At 40.0% G+C, this 24,675-nt stretch overlaps 1 protein-coding gene across 6 annotated transcripts in view; it reads left to right on the top strand.

The window, feature by feature from the left end:
- The window catches only part of KLHL2 (kelch like family member 2), a 163,169-nt gene that overhangs the window by 88,927 nt on the left and 49,567 nt on the right, over positions 1 to 24,675 (top strand). The gene's annotated exons all lie outside the window — the stretch shown is intronic.

A 24,675-nucleotide genomic window follows, 5' to 3' on the forward strand; every position in this document is an offset into this window, starting at 1 on the left:
CTCCTTGCAGTCCAAGGGACTCTCAAGAGTCTTCTCCAACACCACAGTTCAAACGCATCAATTCTTCGGCACTCAGCTTTCTTCACAGTCCAACTCTCATCCATACACGACTATTGGAAAAACCATAGCCTTGACTAGATGGACCTTTGTTGGCAAAATAATGTCTCTGCTTTTGAATATGCTATCTAGGTTCGTCATAACTTTCCCTCCAAGGAGTAAGCGTCTTTTAACTTCATGGCTGCAATCACCATCTGCAGTGATTTTGGCTTAAACATTTTCAAAGCAATGAAATCTACTTGACTGTGAGTAGAGGAGAAATGCTGACTCCAACTAGAGGCAGCCCTCTGCTTAGATTAAATGCTGGTTTTCAGGACCTCCTGGTGGCATCCCCTCCCTATAGTGGGCGGAGGCCTGTGGCTGTCCAGTCACAGAGCAGATTATTGCCACAGCTTTGGGTGTAGCTAAAGTACATAGGAGTAACCTATAATTTATTTAGCTCTGAGTTTATAAACATTTTAAAAATTCATATTAAAAATTATTATTGTTTCTAATTAAAAAAACAAAACAAAACATTTTTAGATGATAAACCTGGTGAAAGATACAGTCCACATCTCCACTCTGTATCTGTGAGACACAGTAGGAGCAAGTTACTAAAGAACCTTCCAAGACTGCTGCCCCTTAGTAAACTGTAGGGCCCCAACTTCCTGTACCCTTCAAATGCAAAAGCCCCTCATCTAAACTCTACTCCACTCTGCCTACTCTGATAACTAAGGAACATAGACACAGGCAAAGCAGAGTATCTGACAGGAGCTTTATTTTTAGAATCCCTATTGCATTTATCAAAGAAATAGTAGTACAGAGTGGTTAGTTGGGGAAAAAAAAATTCTGCAGTAAACCATACCAGGTCCAGTAATTTTGAAATTTATAGAGTTCTCTGGTGTGGCCTGATTGGCTTAACTACCCTTTGTAAAATTGTTTCAGTGGGAAAATATGATCTGAGTCCCAGAATCCTTAATTACAGATAAACTTTTAGAATATAAATTCTGTAAGTTGGAGAATACATATAACATGTAGCAATATTCATATAGTTCTTTTGAGTGGGATGAGGTATTTTAAGAAAATCAAACACAAATTTATATTTATTGATGTGTTCTCCAGTGCAGCCAATTCTGTTCTTCAGCTAAATAGAAATCCATTAGACCTGTTAATTGCTAGACATAATACACCTGTTCTAAGTGATTTATACTATGAAAGCCAAGGAGGCTTTGTGCATTTTTTTTTTGGATAGTTTTTTCTACATAAAGCAATCTCTAGTTAATATCTTTCTTGGACTGCTAGTTGTCCTTCATACTTGATAAATGTTATTGAGTTTTAAGAGATAGAAGGAATAAAGTAAGATTAATGCAAAAAATTTCCATACATAGTTCTCATGCTGTGGTAGAACTCTTAGTTTTACTCACATCAGAACCAACTCACTTAACTGTTTTAGAAGACAATAATATTTTATTATTTCTTTTCTCTTCTTTACAGTTTTAAATTTATTGTATGTAATTTATGACAGAATGTCAACAATTTTCTATTAGAATTACAACACCTCTACATCTTAGTATACAGACTCTTTCTATATAATTATACCAAGAATTTTTTATGAAAAAGTTATCACTTTCAACAAAATTACAAATAAAATTTGATTTATCATATTTACACACTATAATTTTAATCAGTCATATTTTAAAAGATGTACTGATTTTCATACCATGCATCTGAATCTTAAAATTGCACAAGTTTCTAAGTAACATTTTACAGCATCTTTTATGAAAAGTTGCAACCATGCAAAAATAGAATAGTACTCACTACCCAACACAGAGTTGTCAATTCATGAATAATTTTATTTTAACTACACGCTTCTTGACTTCTCTCTCCTATGTTATTATCTTTTATGTAAACTTTTTAGTGCAGACAAGTAAACATGTAAAGTATGCAAATTAGACATCTACAGCTTAATGAATTTTTGAATCCTTGTATTATTTTGGAGCAATTCAGTCATATTATTTCATCTACATATTTCTTACACTTTAAAAAAAATAAAATTGCAGTGACCAATTTCATAAGGCAGAGGAACCAGAGATCAAATTGCCAATATCCGCTGATCATGGAAAAAGCAAGAGAGTTCCAGAAAAACATCTATTTCTGCTTTATTGACTATGCCAAAGCCTTTGACTGTGTGGATCACAAGAAACTGTGGAAAATTCTGAAAGAGATGGGGATACCAGACCACCTAACCTGCCTCTTGGGAAATCTGTATGCAGGTCAGGAAGCAACAGTTAGAACTGGACATGGAACAACAGACTGGTTCCAAATAGGAAAAGGTGTACGTCAAGGCTGTGTATTGTCACCCTGCTTATTTAACTTATATGCAGAGTACATCATGAGAAACGCTGGACTGGAAGAAACACAAGCTGGAATCAAGATTGCCGAGAGGATTATCAATAACCTCAGATATGCAGATGACACCACCCTTATGGCAGAAAGTAAAGAGGAGCTAAAAAGCCTCTTGATGACAGTGAAAGAGGAGAGTGAAAAAGTTGGCTTAAAGCTCAACATTCAGAAAACGAAGATCATGGCATCGGGTCCCATCACTTCATGGGAAATAGATGGGGAAACAGTGGAAACAGTGTCAGACTTTATTTTTTGGGGCTCCAGAATCACTGCAGATGGTGACTGCAGCCATGAAATTAAAAGACGCTTACTCCTTGGAAGAAAAGTTATGACCAACCTAGATAGCATATTCAAAAGCAGGGACATTACTTTGCCGACTAAGGCCCGTTTATTCAAGACTATGGTTTTTCCAGTAGTCATGTATGGATGTGAGAGTTGGGCTATGAAAAAGGCTGAGCGCCGATCTGTGGTGTTGGAGAAGACTCTTGAGAGTCCCTTGGACTGCAAGGAGATCCAACCAGTCCATTCTAAAGGAGATCAGCCCTGGGATTTCTTTGAAAGGAATGATGCTAAAGCTGAAACTCCAGTACTTTGGCCACCTCATGCGAAGAGTTGACTCATTGGAAAAGACTCTGAGGCTGGGAGGGATTGGGGGTAGGAGGAGAAGGGGACGACCGAGGATGAGATGGCTGGATGGCATCACGGACTCGATCGACGCGAGTCTGAGTGAACTCCAGGAGATGGTGATGAACAGCGTGGCCTGGCGTGCTGCGATTCATGGGGTCGCAAAGAGTTGGATACGACTGAGTGACGGAACTGAACTGACCAATTTCCTATAGTCAGGCTGTTTCCATAATTTTGGTGTTTTGATAACTAGCTGCAGGAAACTTTCTAAAATAAATGTGCATGCATACTCAGTCACTTCTGTCATGGCCAACTCTTTGCAACCCTGTGGACTATAGTCCATCAGGTTCCTCTGTCCATGGGATTCTCCAGGAAAGAATACTGGAATGGGTTGCCATGCCTTTCTCCAGGGGATCTTTCCAACCCAAAGATCGAATCTATGTCTTCTGCATTGCAGGCAGAATTCTTTACTCACTGAGCCACCCAGGATGCTCTTTCTAAAATAAATAATCCAGTATAATACTAAACTGAAGTAATTGTTCTTCATAGTGAAAAATCTGAATGTTGTTTTTATCTTAAGCAAACAGAAGGTAAAGAGTTAACACAGGAAAATACCTGGAGTTCTCTTTTTCTGCCATAGTAATTGTTTTTCAATCCCTTTGTCATTTATTTTTACAATTCAAGTACTTATGTGTCCAGAAGGCCTACCCAGACACCTAAATTGCTTTCAGGTTCAAATTAGAACATGTGACTAGATCTAGGAGAGTGAAGGTATTTCCATAATAATGGTAATAGATGGAAGTTAAAAAGTTAACTTTTTTCCTCCTCTCCTAGGCTTTTAAGTAGGGTCTGAGACATACAGGCAAGAAAGAAGGAAAGGAAGAAATAAAGAGCAATAGCAAGTTAATGCATATAGAAGTCCATACACACATGGAAAGAAGGAGGGGGCAAAAAGAAGGTTGAGAGAGAGGGTGGGAAAGTGAAGAAAGTTGCTTGACCTCAGGCTACTTTCTGATCCAAGGTATCACTGTGTGTTGAGACTGAAGTATCCTTATCCTCTGAAAATTCACTAGGGCTCTGGGCACAAGATCTGCATCATTCCTTTCTGTTGGAGATTGGGAATGAGCTCTGTTGTATTCATTATAGTTAAATTGTGCAGGTATAATAGAAGAGTGAAGATATTCTATGAGAATCTCTGTGAATGGTGCTTGTTTTTCTTAGTATCAGCATCTTTAGAAAAAGGAAAAATGTGGGAAACCAGGTGGAAAAGGTAGGAGGTCTGAGCAGTGCAGGAGAGTCTCCTCTGCCCAGCCTGGTACCCATCTCCCTTGGTTTCAGTCCCAGCCCCACGCCCTGGCCCATGCTATTTTCTAGGGTTATGAACAGCTTCAAACCATGAACAATCAAGGGTCACCAGACCAGCCAGGCAAAATGACCTGCATATTGAAGCCTGGTGTTCTGGACTGTAATCAACCTTTGTTATGTTCTTGAGTGGTTGTTTTCTTAGCTAAAAAGCTGCATGAAATTATTTTTGCTGTATACCTAACAATGAAAACTTTCACATCTCCTTTAAGAGTGTGGACTTGTTTGGAGAATGCTGGTTTGTGGACTCTTATTTCTGATGTGTTTTGAGTGATGTCTATATTTAATTTATTCCCAAATCATTAAGACTTTGAACTTTTTTGCTGGACTGAAAATACAGAGGAGACAAAAACTGAACTTACAACTTCAGGTGCATTTTAATAGTCTCAGTAAAAGATGGTTTTGGAAGTTGGATTTTACTTTGAAATACAAATTTTATTCAGCCTTCATTGCTGATAAACAAAAGTTACCAGTGGTTGAATTGTGAGAATTTCTAACAAATTTAAGGGAAGCAATAAATTCCAGATTCTTAGTCATTCCAACATCTCAACACTCACCACACTAAAAATCTGAGAAGCTGCTCAATATAGATTCTAACTGACCTTTGGGGAAGTATTTTCTATCATTTTCAAACCAGCTGAAACTCTGAGGAACCTGGCATTCCTCTGTAACAAAGCTGTCTGTGAAGAAGTCCCTTTCCCCTGTCTCTGACATGCTTTCAGTTTATTTCTCATTCTCCTTGCACTTAACCCTGTTGTCTGTTTGTATATCCTAGGCCTGTCTATGAACCCCATACTGCCTTGCTTTAGCCTTCCCACTGTGCTTGTGTGATGATCAAACATTTTTATATGCCAGCTGTTTTCATGTGTGCCCTCTCTCCCGTTATCTTAAATGAAGCTTTGCTTTTTCCCATACCTGTATATTGGGGGCAAACTTCTTTAAGTGGCACTTCCCCTTAAAGAGAGTGACTCACCAGGAAAGTGGGTAGGAGGGTGGACTTTCCAGACTGTTCCTCTCTCACTGTCACCATCCTCAGTTCTGCACTGGCTCGCTGTCAGTCTGCAGCACTCTCTCTGCAGCCTGTTTTCTCTCTATGCCTTCAGGCCTCCATTGTTTCTTCCCTCTGCACTTCATTTCTCTTGCTGCCAGCAACTTCAAAATCTGAACTATTATCTCTACTGAGACTCCCTCTTCCTACCTCCTTGTGAATACTGTCTTTCTTCCATAAACCCATTTGCCACGCAACTCTAGGGCATTTTGAACCTTGTTCCCATTTGGAGCTCCAGGGTATCAGCCTTTGTGGTGACCATAAACTCTGACCGACGCTGACCATTTCCTGCCCTCATGCTCTTGCATTTCTTTATAAATCTGTGTTCTCTGGACCCAATTCTTACAGTCATGTCTTGGCTGCTGAGCTTAGACCCAGTAGTCAGTCCTTTCAAAACTACCATCTGTGTGCCTGGTATTGCCTGGACTGCTGTGGATGATAACAGGTTCAGTGTGATTTAACCCCTGATTCCAAGGAGTTTATTGGCCAGTAATAGTCAACTCACACCCAACTTTAGTATATCCAGATTATGCTGTATTCTCTGTGAGAGCTGATCCTGTGACATTTTCGTCTGCTGTCAGTTTCCATTAGTCATTTTTCCATTTCTGTAATTTAGGCTAGGAATCACTACTTGGGTAAACATCGGTCAAAATAAACTCATGATTTTGGAAACAGCCCTCTTGAAAGAAACTTGAGAGAGTGGTTCTAATAATGGTGTCACCAGCCTTGACTTTGTGATATGCATAATAAAGAGTAGATGCTGATTATTGAGAGTCTATTGCTATGTTAATGTAATCCTTGGAAGAAAAGTTATGACCAACTTGGATAGCATATTCAAAAACAGAGATATTATTTTGCCGACTAAGGTCCGTAGAGTCAAGGCTGTGGTTTTTCCACTAGTCATGTATGGATGTGAGAGTTGGTCTGTGGAGAAGGCTGAGCACTGAAGAATTGATGCATTTGAACTGTGGTGTTGGAGAAAACTCTTGAGAGTCCCTTAGACTGCAAGGAGATCCAACCAGTCCATTCTAAAGGAGATCAGCCCTGGGATTTCTTTGGAAGGAATGATGCTAAAGCTGAAACTCCAGTACTTTGGCCACCTCATGAGAAGAGTTGACTCATTGGAAAAGACTCTGATGCTGGGAGGGATTGGGAGCAGGAGGAGAAGGGGACGACCGAGGATGAGATGGCTGGATGGCATCACTGACTCGATGGTCGTGAGTCTGAGTGAACTCAGGGAGTTGGTGAGGGACAGGGAGGCCTGGCGTGCTGCAATTCATGGGGTCGCAAAGAGTCAGACATGACTGAGCAACTGAACTGAACTGAACTGAACTGAACTGAAAGAAAATTCTTCCTTTGGAAGATAATGAAAGCATTTGATGTTTACCACTGCTTGATTGTTTGCTGACTTAAATGACAGCTCTTAAAAGAATTAATCATTTTTATATTCTTAAATTCATTATAGTCCTCATTTATGTCCTAGTTAACTACATGCAGTCTGTTTTGCTTTGTTGACAGTTTTTCTAGCTGAGATGAGTTAGTTGTTCTCAGGTTTCACCAAATTGTGTGTTAATGGGAACTGCTGGAGATACATATATGGACTTTTTTCCCCCTAGAAACTAATAGTATTCAGAATGAAAGACTCATGGAGCGCTATCACTAGTTGGGAACTTAGCAGTTATCTAGTCTAACACTTTAATTGTATTAATTAAGAAAATGAAAACTAGAGATATCTTTATTTTCCCCAGAACACTTTCTCAGAGGTAAGCTGTATGTGGACTTAAAATACTGTTGTTATCCAGGCACTTAACCTCATTTTTCAGATAGGATTCTGCCCTAGGTGGAATATAGAAGAATTATACGAACCCCTCATGGCATTTAATTTTGATCAAAAAGGTTCTTGTTGTGTAGAAATCAGGTATGAAGACTACTTTATTTCTTATCAGAGGGTACAAAACAAAAAGAACTTTGGGCTTGTATTGTAGACTTCATCAGCTTAATTTGGGATGAGAGCCTTTTAGATCTGGTGTGATAAATCCTAGTGACTATCTTCTCTCATTTCTTGACAAACTTATTTTATTTGTAGGAGGGAATCAAACTGGAAAGTTCAGTTGCTCTATAGAGTGAAGAGATTTTTTATATATAAGGAAGAATGCTTGTGTACATTAGATATGTATAATATATATGTTTAATATATATTGTGTGGCTATAGCATAATTAATACTGCTGGGAATCATGCTCTTTTGAGAGAAAAGGAACTGATCATCAAATGGCAGTGTGATTACTGGTTGGCTTTACTCAGTGGCAGAGGAAACTAGTAGAGGCAAATCACTAATACCACAATAAAAGCTCTGTGCTATAAACAGAATAATCTGTTAACATATGGGTGGGAAGACTGGAAAGAGTCAGTGAGGTTGGTAACAGAATTAGGGTAGTGAAGATAGAAGATTGTGGATCTTGGAACTGATCCTGGATATGAGTACAGGAAATAGACTAGACTCTGAAATGTTCTGCCCCTCAGCTTTACATTTTAGGTAAAGCTTTGTAGATACATTTTAGTGTGTGCATATGTATTGCCAATGTGCAGTAGCTGCTCAATTTTACTATACCTTACTGAGATACAGAAATCTGAATAACAGTTCACTTAGTGAAAAAGAAGAATCTCTTACTTCAGCTTTATGACAAGTAAGTAAGGAGGGAAGTGAAGTTGCTCAGTTGTGTCTAACTCTTTGTGACCTCATGGACTGTAGTCAGCAAAGCTCCTCCATCCATGGGATTCTCCAGGCAAGAATACTAGAGTTGGTTGCCATTTCCTTCTCCAGGGGAACTTCCTGACCAGGGATCGAATGTGGGTCTCTGGGTTTGTAGATTTCATGGTAAAGAGTTTGCAGGCAGACTCTTTACAATCTGAGCCACCAGGGAACCCCTTGTGACAAGTACTTGGCTTGTATTGGCCAAACCAATCCAAAGATATTAGGGTTTTTATTGATCATGGATTCAATAGCAATCACAATAGCAATAGCAATAGTAATGTAATTTATCTATAAAGATGTAAGGTGGTTATCTCATTCTCTTCCAACCAGGTCAGATCATATCTATGAAATTGAGCTCATTTTCAGTTGCATGTTTTAAGAGAGAGTGATGAACTGAAGCACTGAATTCAGAGCCAGGATGATGTTGAAGACCTGAAATTATGTTTTACAAGGAGTAGTCAAAAGAATTTGTAAAATTCTGGAGAATATAATGTTCTCTGTAAAAGTTTGAGGGAATTTCATGAGAGAAAGAGCTTAACCTTGTTCTATGGTAAGTATAAGTAGAAACAGTGTTAAAAATTAAGGAGAAAGATTTTAGTGCAACATAAAGAAGCTTGTAATGAGTGCTCAAGGGTGATGTGGCTGCTTTGCTCTCTGCTGATGTCTGCAAACGATAGCCAGATAGCCATTGAATGTGAACATTTTAGAGATTACTCTTTCATACGGAAGTTGTGGTCAGGTCCCTTGTGTCACTAAGTCTTAAGGCATGACTTTCCAGAGTCACTATTGAGGATTCCCAGGATTTGAGAAGCAATTTATTTTAGAGGTTATAGAGAGGAAGGGATGGAGGAACAGGAAGAGAATACTGGGTACACAGTTTTAGATTTTACAGTGTGAGCATACATAACACTGCTGAACTATATACATACTTAAAAATGGGTAAGTATGACTATACAGTCAGCAAAAACAAGACCAGGAGCTGACTGTGGCTCAAAAAATGAACACCTTATTGGCAAATTCAGACTTAAATTGAAAAAAGTGGGAAAAACCACTAGACCATTCAGGTATGACCTAAATCAAATCCCTTATAATTATAAAATGGAAGTGAGAACTAGATTTAAGGGACTAGATCTGATAGACAGAGTGCCTGATGAACTATGGACGGAGGTTCGTGACATTGTACAGGAAACAGGGATCCCCAAGAAAGAAATGCAAGAAAGCAAAATGGCTGTCTGAGGAGGCCTTACAAATAGCTGTCAAAAGAAGAGAAGTGAAAAGCAAAGGGCAAAAGGAAAGATAAACCCATTTGAATGCAGAGTTCCACAGAATAGTAAGGAGAGACAAGAAAGCCTTCTTCAGTGATCAATGCAAAGAAATTGAGGAAAACAACAGAATGGAAAAGACTAGAGATCTCTTCAAGAAAATCAGAGATACCAAGGGAACATTTCATGCAAAGATGGGTTCAATAAAGGACAGAAATGGTATAGGCCTAACAGAAGCAGAAGACATTAAGAAGAGGTGGCAAGAATACAGAGAAGAACTGTACAAAAAAGATCTTCATAACCCAGATAATCACGATGGTGTGATCATTCACCTAGAGCCAGACATCCTGGAATGTGAAGTCAAGTGGGCCTTAGGAAGCATTGCTACGAATAAAGCTAGTGGAGGTGATGGCATTCCAGTTGAGCTATTTCAAATTCTAAAAGATGATGCTGTGAAAGTGCTACACTCAATATGCCAGCAAATTTGGAAAACTCAGCAATGGCCAACAGACTGAAAAAGGTCAGTTTTTATTCCAATCCCAAAGAAAGGCAATGCCAAAGAATAATCAAACTACCACACAATCGTATTCCTCACACGCTAGTAAAGTAATGCTCAAAATTCTCCAAGCCAGGCTTCAACAGTACATGAGCTGTGAACTTCCAGATGTTCAAGCTGGTTTTAGAAAAGGCAGAGGAACCAGAGATCAAATTGCCAACATCTGCTGGATCATCAAAAAAGCAAGAGAGTTTATGGACTATGCCAAAGCCTTTGACTGTGTGGATCACAACAAACTGTGGAAAATGCTGAAAGAGATGGAAATACCAGACCACCTGACCTGCCTCTTGAGAAACCTGTATGCAGGACAGGAAGCAACAGTTAGAACTGGACATGGAACAGCAAACTGGTTCCAGATAGGAAAAGGAGTACGTCAAGGCTGTATATTGTCACCCTGCTTATTTAACTTATATGCAGGGTACATCATGAGACGCTAGACTGGATGAAGCACAAGCTGGAATCAAGATTGCCAGGAGAAATATCAATAACCTCAATATGCAGATGGCACCACCCTTATGGCAGAAAGTGAAGAACTAAAGAGCCTCTTGATAAAAGTTGGCTTAAAGCTCAACTTTCAGAAAACAAAGATCATGGCATGCAGTCCCATCAATTCATGACAAATAGATGGGGAAACAATGGCAGACTTTATTTTGGGGGCTCCAAAATCACTGCAGATGGTGATTGCAGCCATGAAATTAAAAGACGCTTACTCCTTGGAAGGAAAGTTATGACCAACCTAGGTAGCAGTTCATAGGGTTGCAAAGAGTCAGACACAACTGAGCAACTGGACTGGTCTGAACTGAAAAATGGTTAAGGTGGTAAATTATCTTATGTTTTTACTACAATATAAAGAGGAGGGACTAGTGAGGAATCAACTGTGACTGAGACTATTTAGCCTTGGAGTCAGTGTGGGTAACAGAGCCATTGCTACCCAAAAGAAACACGAGAGGTCAGGTAGGTGTCTGGAGGAAGGTGTAGATGGGTTTTAGTCTTGATTGCTCAAGGGCCAACCAGCAGTGAAATGTGTTATCAATTTAGAGGTTCTCACACTTGGCAAGATTATTAGCAGTAGCCAAAGACAGCTTGGCCAGCAGAAGACCTTGATTTGTTTTGAGGGAGACAAATCAGTAGATTCAGCCAGAACATCTTTGTTGAGCTTCAAGCCAAGAAGTGAAGCAGTGCCATCAATGGAAAGATGCATAATGATTAAAAAACACCACAGAACTCAAAACAGATGAAAATAAGTGATCTAAGGCAGTGAATAATGTGACTCTTACAAAACTGCGTTTATATGTTGCAGGTGCATGGTATAGGGGTGGATCTATTTGTTTAAAAGAGCCATGACGGTTAGACAGATCATATAGAGACTAAAGATAGCTGGAAATTCATTTATCAGGGTTTGGGAGAGAGGTTGAGTCTGGGAACAACCATACTGGGATGACAGTTGACAATAACTGGGACACACACAAATGTGGATGGAATGATTAAAGGAGATTGAACAGAGAATGAAAAGGGATGTCAGGGCAGGCAGGACCATAGGTAACATCTAGTTTTAGGGAACTGTTAGAGACAGACTGAGTAGTTAGAAAGCGTTATAGAATCCAGGCTAGGAGAGAGAGTTCTTAGGGTGAAACACTGCATAGGGGTTGAGACAGATTATACTGATCTCAATAAAAGAACTTCCAAAGAACAATTGGATGGGAAAGGGGGCCAGAGGTCGTATTACCACAGACAAAGGTGTGCATGCATCAGTATGTAGAGGCGTCAGTACTAAGGTCTGCCTTAAAGAATTTTGGTGTGAAGGCCAGCAAGGTAGGGCAGTGGCCCAAGTAGGGGAGGATAGGAAATGTTTGTTCACTGAAGTGAACACAATAAAATGCGTTAATTCTCTGTACCAACACTTTTCTTTCTCACTGGGCACAGAAAGTAGTTAGGCTTACTTAGGTGACTTTTTTTTTTTCCTTTTGTTTTAAAAATTTCAATCAAAAATATTTTCACATGGTTAAAAACATTTTTTCAGTCATGAACATAACACATCCCTCATTCTTGTCTTCCCTCTCTATGCACCAAATATCCTGTATCCATCCACAAATGAAAATGTTTTTGTGGCAGCTGTGGGATCCATCACCATATATTAAGGGACCCAGAAGGAGCCTTTCCCACTGTGCATTAGGCAGTAGGAAGGCAGACCTTGGTCCTGGCTGTGGCTTTCAAGTGATCTGTGAATCAGTTTTAGCCCCTCTTGACTGCAGTCTGGGAGCACCCAGAGAACACTGACCTAGACTGTTCCCCACAGATGAGGGAGCTTCTGTGGAAGCCTAGGTTTCCAGAGGAGACAATTTAGCATTCCAATGGAGCAAAAACAATATCAACACACGTTTGGACATACTGAAGAGGCTGAAAAAGGCAGTTTGACTTCACCTGTGTCCCCTCACCGATGTGGCAGCACAGCTTAGTGCCAGGAGAAACCTTCCTTCTTTAGTCCATGATTCACAAATGAAGAGAGATAAAGATTTTCTCAGACACAGAGGCTGAGGGAGTTCATCACCACTGGTTCTGCCATAAAAGAAGTGTTGAAAGGAGTTCTTAAAGCTGAAACAAGAGGATGCTAATTAATAAAATGAAAATGCATGAAAATATACATACAACTAACATAACATGAAATAACATGAAAATATATAAAAGTATAAATACAACACACTGGTAAAGGTAAGGATATAATCAAGTTAAAAATACTCTAGTTCTTTAAAATGATGGTATAAGATTAAAGAACAAGTGTATTAAAATTAACTGTAGCTACAATAATTTGTTAATGAATATAAAATATAAAAACAGGTAAACCATACATCAAAATACATTAAAGGTAGATGGGAGTAAAAGGATACTATTGGTATCTGATTAAATTTGTCATTAGCATAAAGTAGATTGTTACATCAATAAGGTGTTTTATGTAAGCCTGGAAACCACAAAGCAAAACAAAAACCTAAAGTAGATACACAAAAGATGCACCACTACAGAAAACCATCAGTTTACTAAGGAAGACAGTGAGAGAACAAAGCAACTGTAAAAACAGCCAGAAAACTGTAAGATGGAATTTGTAATATCTTATCTATCAATAATTTTGCTAAATATAAATGGATTGAATTCTCCAGTCAAATGGCATAGAGTGGTGGGATGGATTTAAAAAATAAACAAACAAAAAGTAATATATGGTACTTACCAGAGACTGACTTCAGCTTTGAGGACACACACATGGGCTCAAAGTGAAGAGATGAAAAAGATACTTCATACAAGTGAAAGCCAAAAGAGTACAGGGGTACCTATACTGAAGTCAGATAAAATCGATGTTAAGCCAAAAATGGTAATTAGAGACAGAAAAGGTCATTATATAATGATAAAGGGTTCAATTCATTGAGAAGATATAACAGTCATAAATAAATGTATACCCAACTTTGGAGCACCGAAATGTATTAAATGCTAAAAGGTCTGGAAAGAAACAGACAACAATAAAATAATCTTAAGGGACATCTTTACCCCACCTTCAACAGTGGGTAATATCTAGATTATCAACAAGGAAACTAGACTTCAACCAAGCTTTAAACCAAATGGACCTAAAAGATATATTCTTCTCAAGCACACACAGAATGTTCTCCAGGATGGACCATAGGCTAGATCATAAAGCGAGTCTTAACAGATTTAAGAAAATTAAAATCATACAAGTATTCTTTTTGACCATAGTGGTATAATACTAGAAGTCAGTAACAGAAGGAAATTGAAAAATTCACAAATATGTGGAAATTAAACAACACAGTCCTGAACAACCAGTAGATCAAAAAAAGGAAATTTAAAGAAAACAGCTAAAGAAGGAGAAATCAAAAAGAAAATTGAAGAATATCTTGAAGCAAACAAAAATGAAAATGTACCATACCAAACTATCATTTCAGTTCAGTGGCTTGTGTCCGACTCATTGTGACCCCATGGACTGCAGCTCACTGGGATTCCCTGTCCATCACCAACTCCTGGACCTTGCTCAAACTTATGTCCATTGAGTCAGTGATGCCATCTAACCATCTTTTCCTCCATCGACCCCTTTGCCTACCTTCAGTCTTTCCCAGCATCAGGGTCTTTTCCAATGAGTCAGTTCTTTGCATCAGGTGGCCGAAGTATTAGAGCTTCAGCTTCAATATCAGTCCTTCCAATGAATATTCAGGACTGATTTCTTTTATGATTGACTGGTTTGATTTCCTTGTAGTCTAAGGAACTCTCAAGACTCTTCTCTAACACCAATTCAGCAGCCTCAGTTCTTTGGCTCTCAGCTTTCTTTATAGTCCTATTCTTACATCCATACATGACTACTGGAAAAACCATAACTTTGACTAGATGGACCTTTGCAGGCAAAGTAATGTCTTTACTTTTTAATATGCTGTCTAGGCTTGTCATAGCATTTCTCCCAAGGAGCAAGCATCTTTTAATTTCATGGCTGCAGTCACCATCTGTAGTGATTTTGGAGCCCAAGAAAATAAAGTCTCTCACTGTTTCCATTGTTTCCCTATCAATTTGCCATGAAGGATTTGGTTTTTCCAGTGGTCATATATGGATGTGAGAGTTGGACTGTGAAGAAAGCGGAGCACTGAAGAATTGATGCTTTTGAATTGTGGTGTTGGAGAAGACAGTTGAGAGTCCCTTGGACTGCAAGGAGATCCAACCAGTCCATCCTAAAGGAGATCAGTCCTGGGTGTTCATTGGAAGGAGTGATGTTGAAGCTGAAACTCCAGTACTTTGGCCACCTCATGCAAAGAGTTGACTCATTGGAAAAGACCCTGATGCTGGGAGGGATTGGAGACAGGAGGAGAAGGGGACGACAGAGGATGAGATGGCTGGATGGCATCACTGACTCGATGGACATGAGTTTGAGTGAACTCTGGGAGTTGATGATGGACAGGGCAGGGAGGCCTGGCATGCTGTGTTTCATGGGGTTACAAAGAGTCAGACACGACTGAGTGACTGAACTGAACTGATGGTACTGGATGCCATATTAGGTTTTTGAATCTTGAGTTTTAAGCCGCCTTTTTCACTGTTCTTTCACTTTCATCAAGAGGCTCTTTAGTTCCTCTTCACTTTGCCATAAGGGTGGTGTCATCTGCTTATCTGAGGTTATTGATATTTCTCCCGGCAATCTTGAATCTAGCTTGTACTTCATCCAGCCCGGCATTTCTCATCATGTACTCTGCAGGGTGACAATATACAGCCTTGACATACTCCTTTCCCAATTTGAAACCAGTCCATTGTTCTGTGTCCAGTTCTAACTGTTTTTTCTTGATCTGCATACGGGTTTCTTAGGCAGCAGGTAAGGTGCCTAATTCCCATCTCTTTTAAGAATTTTCCACAGTTTATTGTGATCCACACAGTCAAAGGCTTTAGCGTAGTCAATAAAGCAGAAGTAGATGTTTTTATGGAAGTCTCATGCTTTTTCCATGATCCATTGGATCTTGGCAATTTGATCTCTGGTTCCTCTGCCTTTTCTAAAACCAGCTTGAAAATCTGGAAGTTCTCAGTTCAGGTACTCTTGAAGCCTAGCTTGGATAATTTTGAGCATTTCTTTGCTGGCACATGAAATGAGTGCAATTGTGCCGTTGTTTGAACATTCTTTGGCATTGCCTTTCTTTGGGATTGGAATGAAAACTGACCTTTTCCTGTCCTGTGGCCACTGCTGAGTTTTCCAAATTTGCTGGCATATTGAGTACAGCACTCTAACAGGGTGATAGTGGCATAAATATAGACACATGAACCAATGGAACAGAATCGAGCACTTGGCAATAACTCCCTCATATATAGCCAACCAGTATTTGGCAAGGAAGGTGAGAATATTCAATGAGGGATATAACATGTCTTCAGTAAATGGTGTTGGAAGAATTGTATACTTAAAAGAATGAAATTGGACCCCTATCTTACATTACTTAAGGAAATTAAGTTAAATAGGTTATAGACTTATACATAAGACCTGAAACTGTAAAGCTCCTAGATGAAAACAGAGAGTTTTTGTGAAACACATTGATGTTGATAGTGATGTTGGTTACTACGAGTGAAATGACACAGAACATACAAGACACACAAGAGACAGACAGGACACCACTCTGGCCAGAGGAACAGAACTGGGCAAACTAATTGCCGTTTATTATTATAAAGCCCTCCTTAGGCAGAATTCCAGACTGTAAGAGTAAGCCTTTTCAGTACAGTGCAGGTGCATACATGTTATCGTACAGCAAAGGGGAATGAAATTTCTGTCTACTGCAGAGTCTGCACAAAGCCCTCATCTCCCTCTTATCTCAAGAAGGGAATGCTCCCTCGTTTGCAAGGGACCATTAAACTCAAGGCTGTATCCAGACTCTTTGGCAGAATGCCTCGTACGCAAGGACGCTCAGCCTGAGCAGAGAGACCCGTTTGCAGGCACATCTCTGCTACCCTATTAACCCTTCATAGTGATTTTTCAGATATGGCAAAAAAAAGGAAAAAATTACTACATAGGACTTTATAAAAACCAAAAAGCTTCTGCACAACAGAAACAATTAGCAAAATGAAAAAGCAACCTACAAAGTAGGAGGAAGTATTTCCAAATCATGTATCTGTAAGGGATTGATATCTAAAATATATGATGATCATACAGTCCAGTAACAAAACATAATTACTGTTGCCTTTTGAGTACATGAGATTTATTCTGTTAGCAGTTTTCAACTGTGTAATGTCTTGTTGTTAATGGTAATCACCATTCTATATGTTAGATCCCCAGAACTTATTCACCTTATAGCTAGAAGGTTGTCCCCTTTGACCTAACCCCTTCAAGCCCTGTTAACTGCTCCAATCTACTGTGTTTATATTGCTTTGACTGTCTTAGCTTACACATATAAGTGATATTTGTCTTCATGAGACTTATTTCACTTAGCATGATGCCCACAAGGTCCATCCAAGTTGTTACAAATGGCACAGTTTTCTTCTTTCTTCATAAGTAGTGTGTGTGTGTCTGTGTGAGTGTGTGTGTGTGTATTACATCCTTTTTCATTCATTTGCTAATGGACTCTTCAGTTGTTTCCGTATTCATTGGAAGGCTGATGCTGAAGCTGAAGCTCCAGTACTTTGGCTACCTGATGCGATGAGCCAACTCATTGGAAAAGATCCTGATGCAGGAAGGATTGAGGGTAGGAGAAGGGGACAACAGAGAATGAACTGGTTGGATGGCATCACTGACTTGATGGACATGAGTTTGAGCAAACTGGGAGACAGGATAGGTCAGGGAAGCTTGGCCTACTGCAATCCATGGTGTTGCAAAGAGTTGGACACGACTGAGCAACAACAGTATGTTTGCTGTTGTGAATAACACCGCAGTGAACATGATAATATAGATATCTCTTCAAGTAGTGATTTCATTTCCTTCAAATATATACCAGCAGTGGGTTTGCTAGATCATACGGTAGTTCTATTGTTAATGTTTTAAGGAACCTCCATAGTGTTTTCCACAGTGGCTGTACCAGTTTACCATTTCCATCAGCAGTGCAGGAGGGTTCCCTTTTCTCCACATCTTCACCAGTACTTGTCTTTTTGATAGTAGTCATTCTAACAGTTGTCAAGTGATATCTCATTGTGGTTTTGATTTACATTTTCTGATTATTAATGATGTTGAGCATCTTTTCCTTTGCTTGTTCACCTTTTGTATATCTTCTTTGCAGAAACATCTGTGCAGATCCTCTGCCTATTTTTTAATCAAATTTTTGGGTTTTTTGCTGTTCAGTTGTAGGAGTTATTTTTATATTCTTAATATATTACACCTAATCAGATGTATGATCTGCAAGTATTTTTTCCTATTCCAGTAGGTTGCTTTTGCACGCTGATTATTGTGTCTTGATGCACAACATTTTTATGTTCAATATAGTCCCATTTGTCTAGTTTTGTTTTGGTTTCCTGTTCTTTTGTTGTCATATCTAAGAAAAAATTGCTAAATTAAACATCATAAGGTTTTCACCTGTGTTCTGTTTTAGAGTTTTATAGTTTTGGGTCTTTAGGTTTAGGAACTTAATCCATTTTCAATTAATTTTGGGGTATGTTATAAGATGAGAGCCCACTCTCTTTCTTTTGCATGTGAGTATCCAGTTTTTCCCAACACTATTTCTGAAGAAACTGTTGTTTCTTCTTTCAGTGGTCTTGGTATCCTTATCAAAGATCATTTGGCAGTATACACAAGGGTATTGAAAGGTATACATTGAAGAGTACACTATGGAGGTTCCTTAAAAAATTAAAAATAGAACTACCATATGATCTAGCAATCCCACTGCTGTCACCCTTGTCTGTCATCACCTTCACCCCCATCCTCTTATAGAGGTAATTACTTAGTATTAGTTTTTGAATTTTATGTTCTGTTTTGTGGAGGTGAGGGAGGTTAGAAAATCTATGTACATTGTTCGTATAACAATACAGCACACACCTTTCTTGCTCCCTGGCCATCTTGATGGCTGCTCTTGGTTGGGGGCTTCCTGCTCCTAAGGTAGAAAGATGGAGGCCACAAAGAAGATGTAAAAGTCACTGGAGTCAATCAGTGCTATGCTCCAGTTGGTTATGAAAAGTGGAATGTATGTAGTTGGGTACAAGCCGACTCTGAAAATGTACAGACAAGGCAAAGCAAAACTGGTCATCGTTGCCAACAACTGCCCAGCCTTGAGGAAATCTGAAATAAAGTACTATGCCATGTTGGCCAAAACTGGTGTCCATTACTGCAGTGGCTGCCTCTTGAGAAACCTGTATGCAGGTCAGGAAGCAACAGGTAGAAGTGGACATGGAAAAACAGACTGGTTCCAAATAGGAGAAGGAGTACGTCAAGGCTGTATATTGTCACCCTGCTTATTTAACTTCTATGCAGAGTACACCATGAGAAGTGCTGGGCTGGAAGCAACACAAGCTGGAATCAAGATTGCTGGGAGAAATAGCAATAACCTCAAATATGCAGATGACACCACCCTTATGGCAGAAAGTGAAGAGGAGCTAAAAGCCTCTTGATGAAAGTGAAAGTGGAGAGTGAAAAAGTTGGCTTAAAGCTCAACATTCAGAAAACTAAGATCATGGCATCCGGTCCCATCACTTCATGGGAAATAGATGGGCAAGCAGTGAAAACAGTGTCAGACTTTACTTTTTTGGGCTCCAAAATCACTGCAGATGGTGACTGCAGCCATGAAATTAAAAGACACTGACTCCTTGGAAGAAAAGTTATGACCAACCTAGATAGCATGTTGAAGAGCAGAGACATTACTTTGCCAACAAAGGTCCGTCTAGTCAAGGCTATGGTTTTTCCTGTGGTCATGTATGGATGTGAGAGTTGGACTGTGAAGAAAACTGAGCACCAAAGAATTGCTGCTTTTGAACTGTGGTGTCAGAGAAGACTCTTGAGAGTCCCTTGGACTGCAGGGAGATCCAACCAGTCCATTCTGAAGGAGATCAGCCCTAGAATTTCTTTGGAAGGAATGATGCTAAACCTGAAACTCCAGTATTTTAGCCACCTCATGCAAAGAGTTGACTCATTGGAAAAGACTCAGATGCTGGGAGGGATTAGGGGCAGGAGGAGAAAGGGATAACCGAGGATGAGATGGCTGGATGGCATCACGGACTCGATGGACATGAGTCTGAGTGATCTCCGGGAATTGGTGATGGACAGGGAGGCCTGGTGTGCTGCGATTCATGGGGTCACAAAGAGTCGGATACGACTGAGCGACTGAACTGAACTGAATAATATTGAATTGGGCACAGCATGTGGAAATTACACTGTATGTACACTGACTGTCATTGATCCAGGTGACTGAAATCATTGGAAGCATGCCAGAAAAGACTGGTGAAAAATAAATTGTGTACAATTTTTCTTTAACTGGCTGGAGATTGTTTTGTTTTGTTTTTAATACAGTGTACAAAGCTATCCATTGAAAGAATGTTTCCACATCTGCCCTCTCTTTCCCTCCTCATTAGGTATGCCCTTCTCTGTAGGTTACTGGTTTTGTTAGTTCTTTTTATAGTTTTCCAACGTATGTTAATCTATAGTATTACCCTTCCCCTTTCTTACACAAAAGGTAGCTGATATACTATATACTCTCTTCAGTACCATTTCCCTGCCTCAAGTTGGCAGTGTTTTGTAAAGCTCTTTTCATAGCATGAGCTTTCCTATGCCTGTTTTTATAGATGAAGAATAGTCCATTGTGTAATTTTACTATTTTTAATCAGTGCCAACCAATGAACTCTTTTGCAGTTGTTAAAAACAATGTTACAGTGAGAAACTTGGCATATGTTATTTCATAATTAGTCAAGTGTGTTTGTAGAATGAGATTTCATTATTGTTGTCTGTAGTGAAGTAAAGTCCCTCAGTCGTGTCTGACTCTGTGCAGCCCGTGGACTGTAGCATGCATCAGGCTTCTCTGCCCATGGAATTCTCCAGGCAAGAATACTGGAGTGGGTTGCCATTTCCTTCTCCAGGGAATCTTCCTGACCCAGGGATTGAACCCACATCTCACGCATTTCAGGCAGACGCTTTACCGTCTGAGCCATCAGGGAAGCTGTCTGTAGAGCCTGTACTAATAAATTACCTGTCTGTAGAGCCTGTACTAATAAATTACAGAGTTTGGGTGAACTCTGGGAGTTGGTGATGGACAGGGAGGCCTGGCGTGCTGCAATTTATGGGGTTGCAAAGAGTCAGACACAACTGAGCAACTGAACTGAACTGAATTAAAGTCACCCATTCCAGTCCATTTTAGTTTGCTGATTCCTAAAATGTCAGCATTCACTCTTACCATCTCCTGTTTGACCACTTCCAATTTGCCTTGATTCGTGGACCTAACATTACAGGTTCCTATGCAATATTTCTCTTTGTAGCATTGGAGCTTGCTTCCATCACCAGTCACATCCACCGCTGGGTGTTGATTTTGCTTTGGCTCTCTCTCTTCATTCTTTCTGGAGTTATTTCTCCATTGATCTTCAGTAGCATATTGGGCACCTACCGACCGGGGGAGTTCATTTTTTAGTGTCCTGTCTTTTTGCCTTTTCATACTATTCATGGGGTTCTCAAGGCAAGAATACCGAAGTGGTTTGCCATTCCCTTCTCCAGTGGACCACATTTTGTTAGAGCTCTCTACCATGACCCATCTGTCTTGGGTGGCCCTACATGACATGGCTCATAGTTTCATTGAGTTAGACAAGGCTGTGGACCCATGGTTTTAGAAAAGGCAGAGGAACCAGAGATCAAATTGCCAACATCTGCTGGATCATGGAAAAAGCAAGAGTGTTCCAGAAAAACATCTATTTCTGCTTTATTGACTATGCCAAAGCCTTTGATTGTGTGGATCACAAGAAACTGTAGAAAATTCTGAAAGAGATGGGAATACCAGACCATCTGACCTGCCTCTTGAGAAATCTGTATGCAGGTCAGGAAACAACAGGTAGAACTGGACATGGAACAACAGACTGGTTTCAAATAGGAAAAGGAGTACGTCAAGGCTGTATATTGTCACCCTGCTTATTTAACTTCTATGCAGAGTACATCATGAGAAACACTGAACTGGAAGAAACACGAGCTGGAATCAAGATTGCTGGGAGAAATAGCAATAACCTCAGATATGCAGATGACACCACCCTTATGGCAGAAAGTGAAGAGGAACTAAAAAACCTCTTGATGAAAGTGAAAGTGGAGAGTGAAAAAGTTGGCTTAAAGCTTAGTATTCAGAAAATGAAGATCATGGCATCTGGTCCCATCACTTCATGGGAAATAGATGGGAAACAGTGTCAGACTTTATTTTTTTGGGCTCCGGAATCACTGCAGATGGTGACTGCAGCCATGAAATTAAAAGACGCGTACTCCTTGGAAGGAAAGTTATGACCAACCTAGATAGCATATTCAAAAGCAGAGACATTACTTTGCCGACTAAGGTCCGTCTAGTCAAGGTTATGGTTTTTCCTATAGTCGTGTATGGATGTGAGAGTTGGACTGTGAAGAAGGCTGAGTGCCGAAGTATTGATGCTTTTGAACTGTGGTGTTGGAGAAGACTCTTGAGAGTCCCTTGGACTGCAAGAAGATCCAACCAATCCATTCTGAAGGAGATCAGCCCTGGAATTTCTTTAGAAGGAATGATGCTAAAGCTGAAACTCCAGTACTTTGACCACCTCATGTGAAGAGTTAGCTCATTGGAAAAGACTCTGATGCTGAGAGGGATTGGGGGCAGGAGGAGACAGAGGATGAGATGGCTGGATGGCATCACTGACTCGATGGACGTGAATCTGAGTGAACTCCGGCAGTTGGTGATGGACAGGGAGGCCTGGCGTGCTGCGATTCATGGGGTCGCAAAGAGTCAGTCACAACTGAGCAACTGAACTGAACTGAACTGTGGACCATGTGATTAGATTGGTTAGTTTTGTGTGATTGTGGTTTTCAGTCTATCTGTTGCAGAGAAGGATAAGACACTTATGGAAGCTTCAAGATGGGAGAGACTGACTGAGGGGGAAACTGTTCTGATGGGCGGGGCCATGCTTAGTAAATCTTTAATCCAATTTTCTGTTATATAGTTTAAGATTAGTGGTTTTGTTTTGTAATTATCAGTTCTGGTCTTAAGGAAAGTTAGTCTTAAAGATTGTTGTCACTATAACTTAGAGTTCAAGAAAAACTCATGTGATTAAGGGAAAGCAGTGTAGGAAAAAAAAAAAAAAAGGTTTTGCCCTTTCTCCATCTTGAGAGCCCTGGACCCCTACCTCCTTGAGGGCCCCAGATTCTTTATCAGCCTACCTAACAATTAGCTGTCAGCATAGCTGACTAATATTTGTGATTGTCTCACCCAAAGCTCTTCCTTTTGAGATGGCCAGGAGACTCCCTTTATAAGTGTGGTTTGGATTTTATATGTTATTGTAACAACTTTGTAAAGCTGCTTTTTCTCTTTCAAGTGTGACAACAGGGTTTTTTGTTTTTGTTTTTTTCTTCAGCAGATACAGAATTAAACTTTTCTATTCAAATAACAAGGCTTGCTTTAGTTTAGTTCAAGGTAATTGGTTATAGGTACTTTAAAACAAACTACTCTCGATTCTTCTTACTCTAAAGCATTTTGAGGCATAAAACTGAATTGCGGTGAAGTGTGGCTGGCTAACAGGGCTCAGATGGTAAAGAATCTGCCTGCAGTGCAGGAGACCCAGGTTCAATCCCTGGGTCAGGAATATTCCCTGGAAAAGGCTAATGAACCCATTGTGGTATGCATATGTCTGTGCACCTGGACAGATGTGCCATTTTTCTGCACATCTTTTGCATGTGATAATACTACTTTATATATAGTTGCCCTAACCCACAATCAAAAAGAAGGATGGTTTCATGGCAACAGTGGAACTATCATCTTGAGCATAAAGTTTGTGAATGATGGTGGATATAGTGGTAAAGAGCCTGCTTGCTAATGCAGGAACTGTAAGAGACTTAGGTTCAATCCCTGGGTCTTGAAGATCCCCTGGAAGAGGGCATGGCAGTCCACTCCAGTATTCTTGCCTGAAGAATCCCATGGACAGAGGAGCCTGGCAGGCTGCAGCCCACAGGGTCACAAAGAGTTGAACATGACTGAAGCCACTTTATACACAAACACACACACTTAAACACACACACACACACACACATAGTATAGGTAGTAGATTAAAGCACACCCTAATGTAATTTAGAGAAGAGTTTATTTGTACATTATTTAGATGTGCTGTATGTGTTCTCTTGGCCATTCATTAATACTCTCATTAACTGAGTAATAATTAATTCCCTCCTCTGTTCTCAGTTTCCAGTCATACTTTGTCAGAAGCTTTAATCACCAAACTGTTTTTCATGAAAAAAAATTTTTTTTATAGTGCAAGGGTTGCAAAGAAGTAAAGAGACATGTTACATGCTTTTGAAAATAATATAATAGGCTCAGATACTGCTTTTTTTGTAGATATTTAAAATTATTGAAATACGATTCCTTCATACTGTTGTGTTAGTTTCTTCTTTACAATGAAGTAAATAAGCTGTATGTTTACATTTATCTCTTTCCTCTTGAACCTCCCACTCCCCCACTCACCCCTCCCAGGTCCTTGTAGAGCACCCAGTTGGAGCTTTCTGTGCTTTATAGCAGCTTCCCACTCACTGTTTACATATCAGTTCAGTTCAGTCGCTCAGTCGTGTCTGACTCTTTGTGACCCCATGAATCACAGCACGCCAGGCCTCCCTGTTCATCACCATCTCCCGGAGTTCACTGAGACTCACGTCCGTCGAGTCCATGATGCCATCCAGCCATCTCATCCTCTGTCGTCCCCTTCTCCTCCTGCCCCCAATCCCTCCCAGCATCACAGTTTTTTTCAGTGAGTCAACTCTTCTCATGAGGTGGCCAAAGTACTGGAGTTTCAGCTTTAGCATCATTCCTTTCAAAGAAATCCCAGGGTTGATCTTCAGAATGGACTGGTTGGATCTCCTTGCAGTCCAGGGGACTCTCAAGAATCTTCTCTAACACCACAGTTCAAAAGCATCAGTTCTTCGGCGCTCAGCCTTCTTCACAGTCCAACTCTCACATCCATACATGACTATAGGAAAAACCATAGCCTTGACTAGACAGACCTTAGTTG

Source organism: Ovis aries, chromosome 17 (genome assembly GCF_016772045.2).
Source record: "Ovis aries strain OAR_USU_Benz2616 breed Rambouillet chromosome 17, ARS-UI_Ramb_v3.0, whole genome shotgun sequence".
NCBI lineage: Eukaryota > Metazoa > Chordata > Mammalia > Artiodactyla > Bovidae > Ovis > Ovis aries.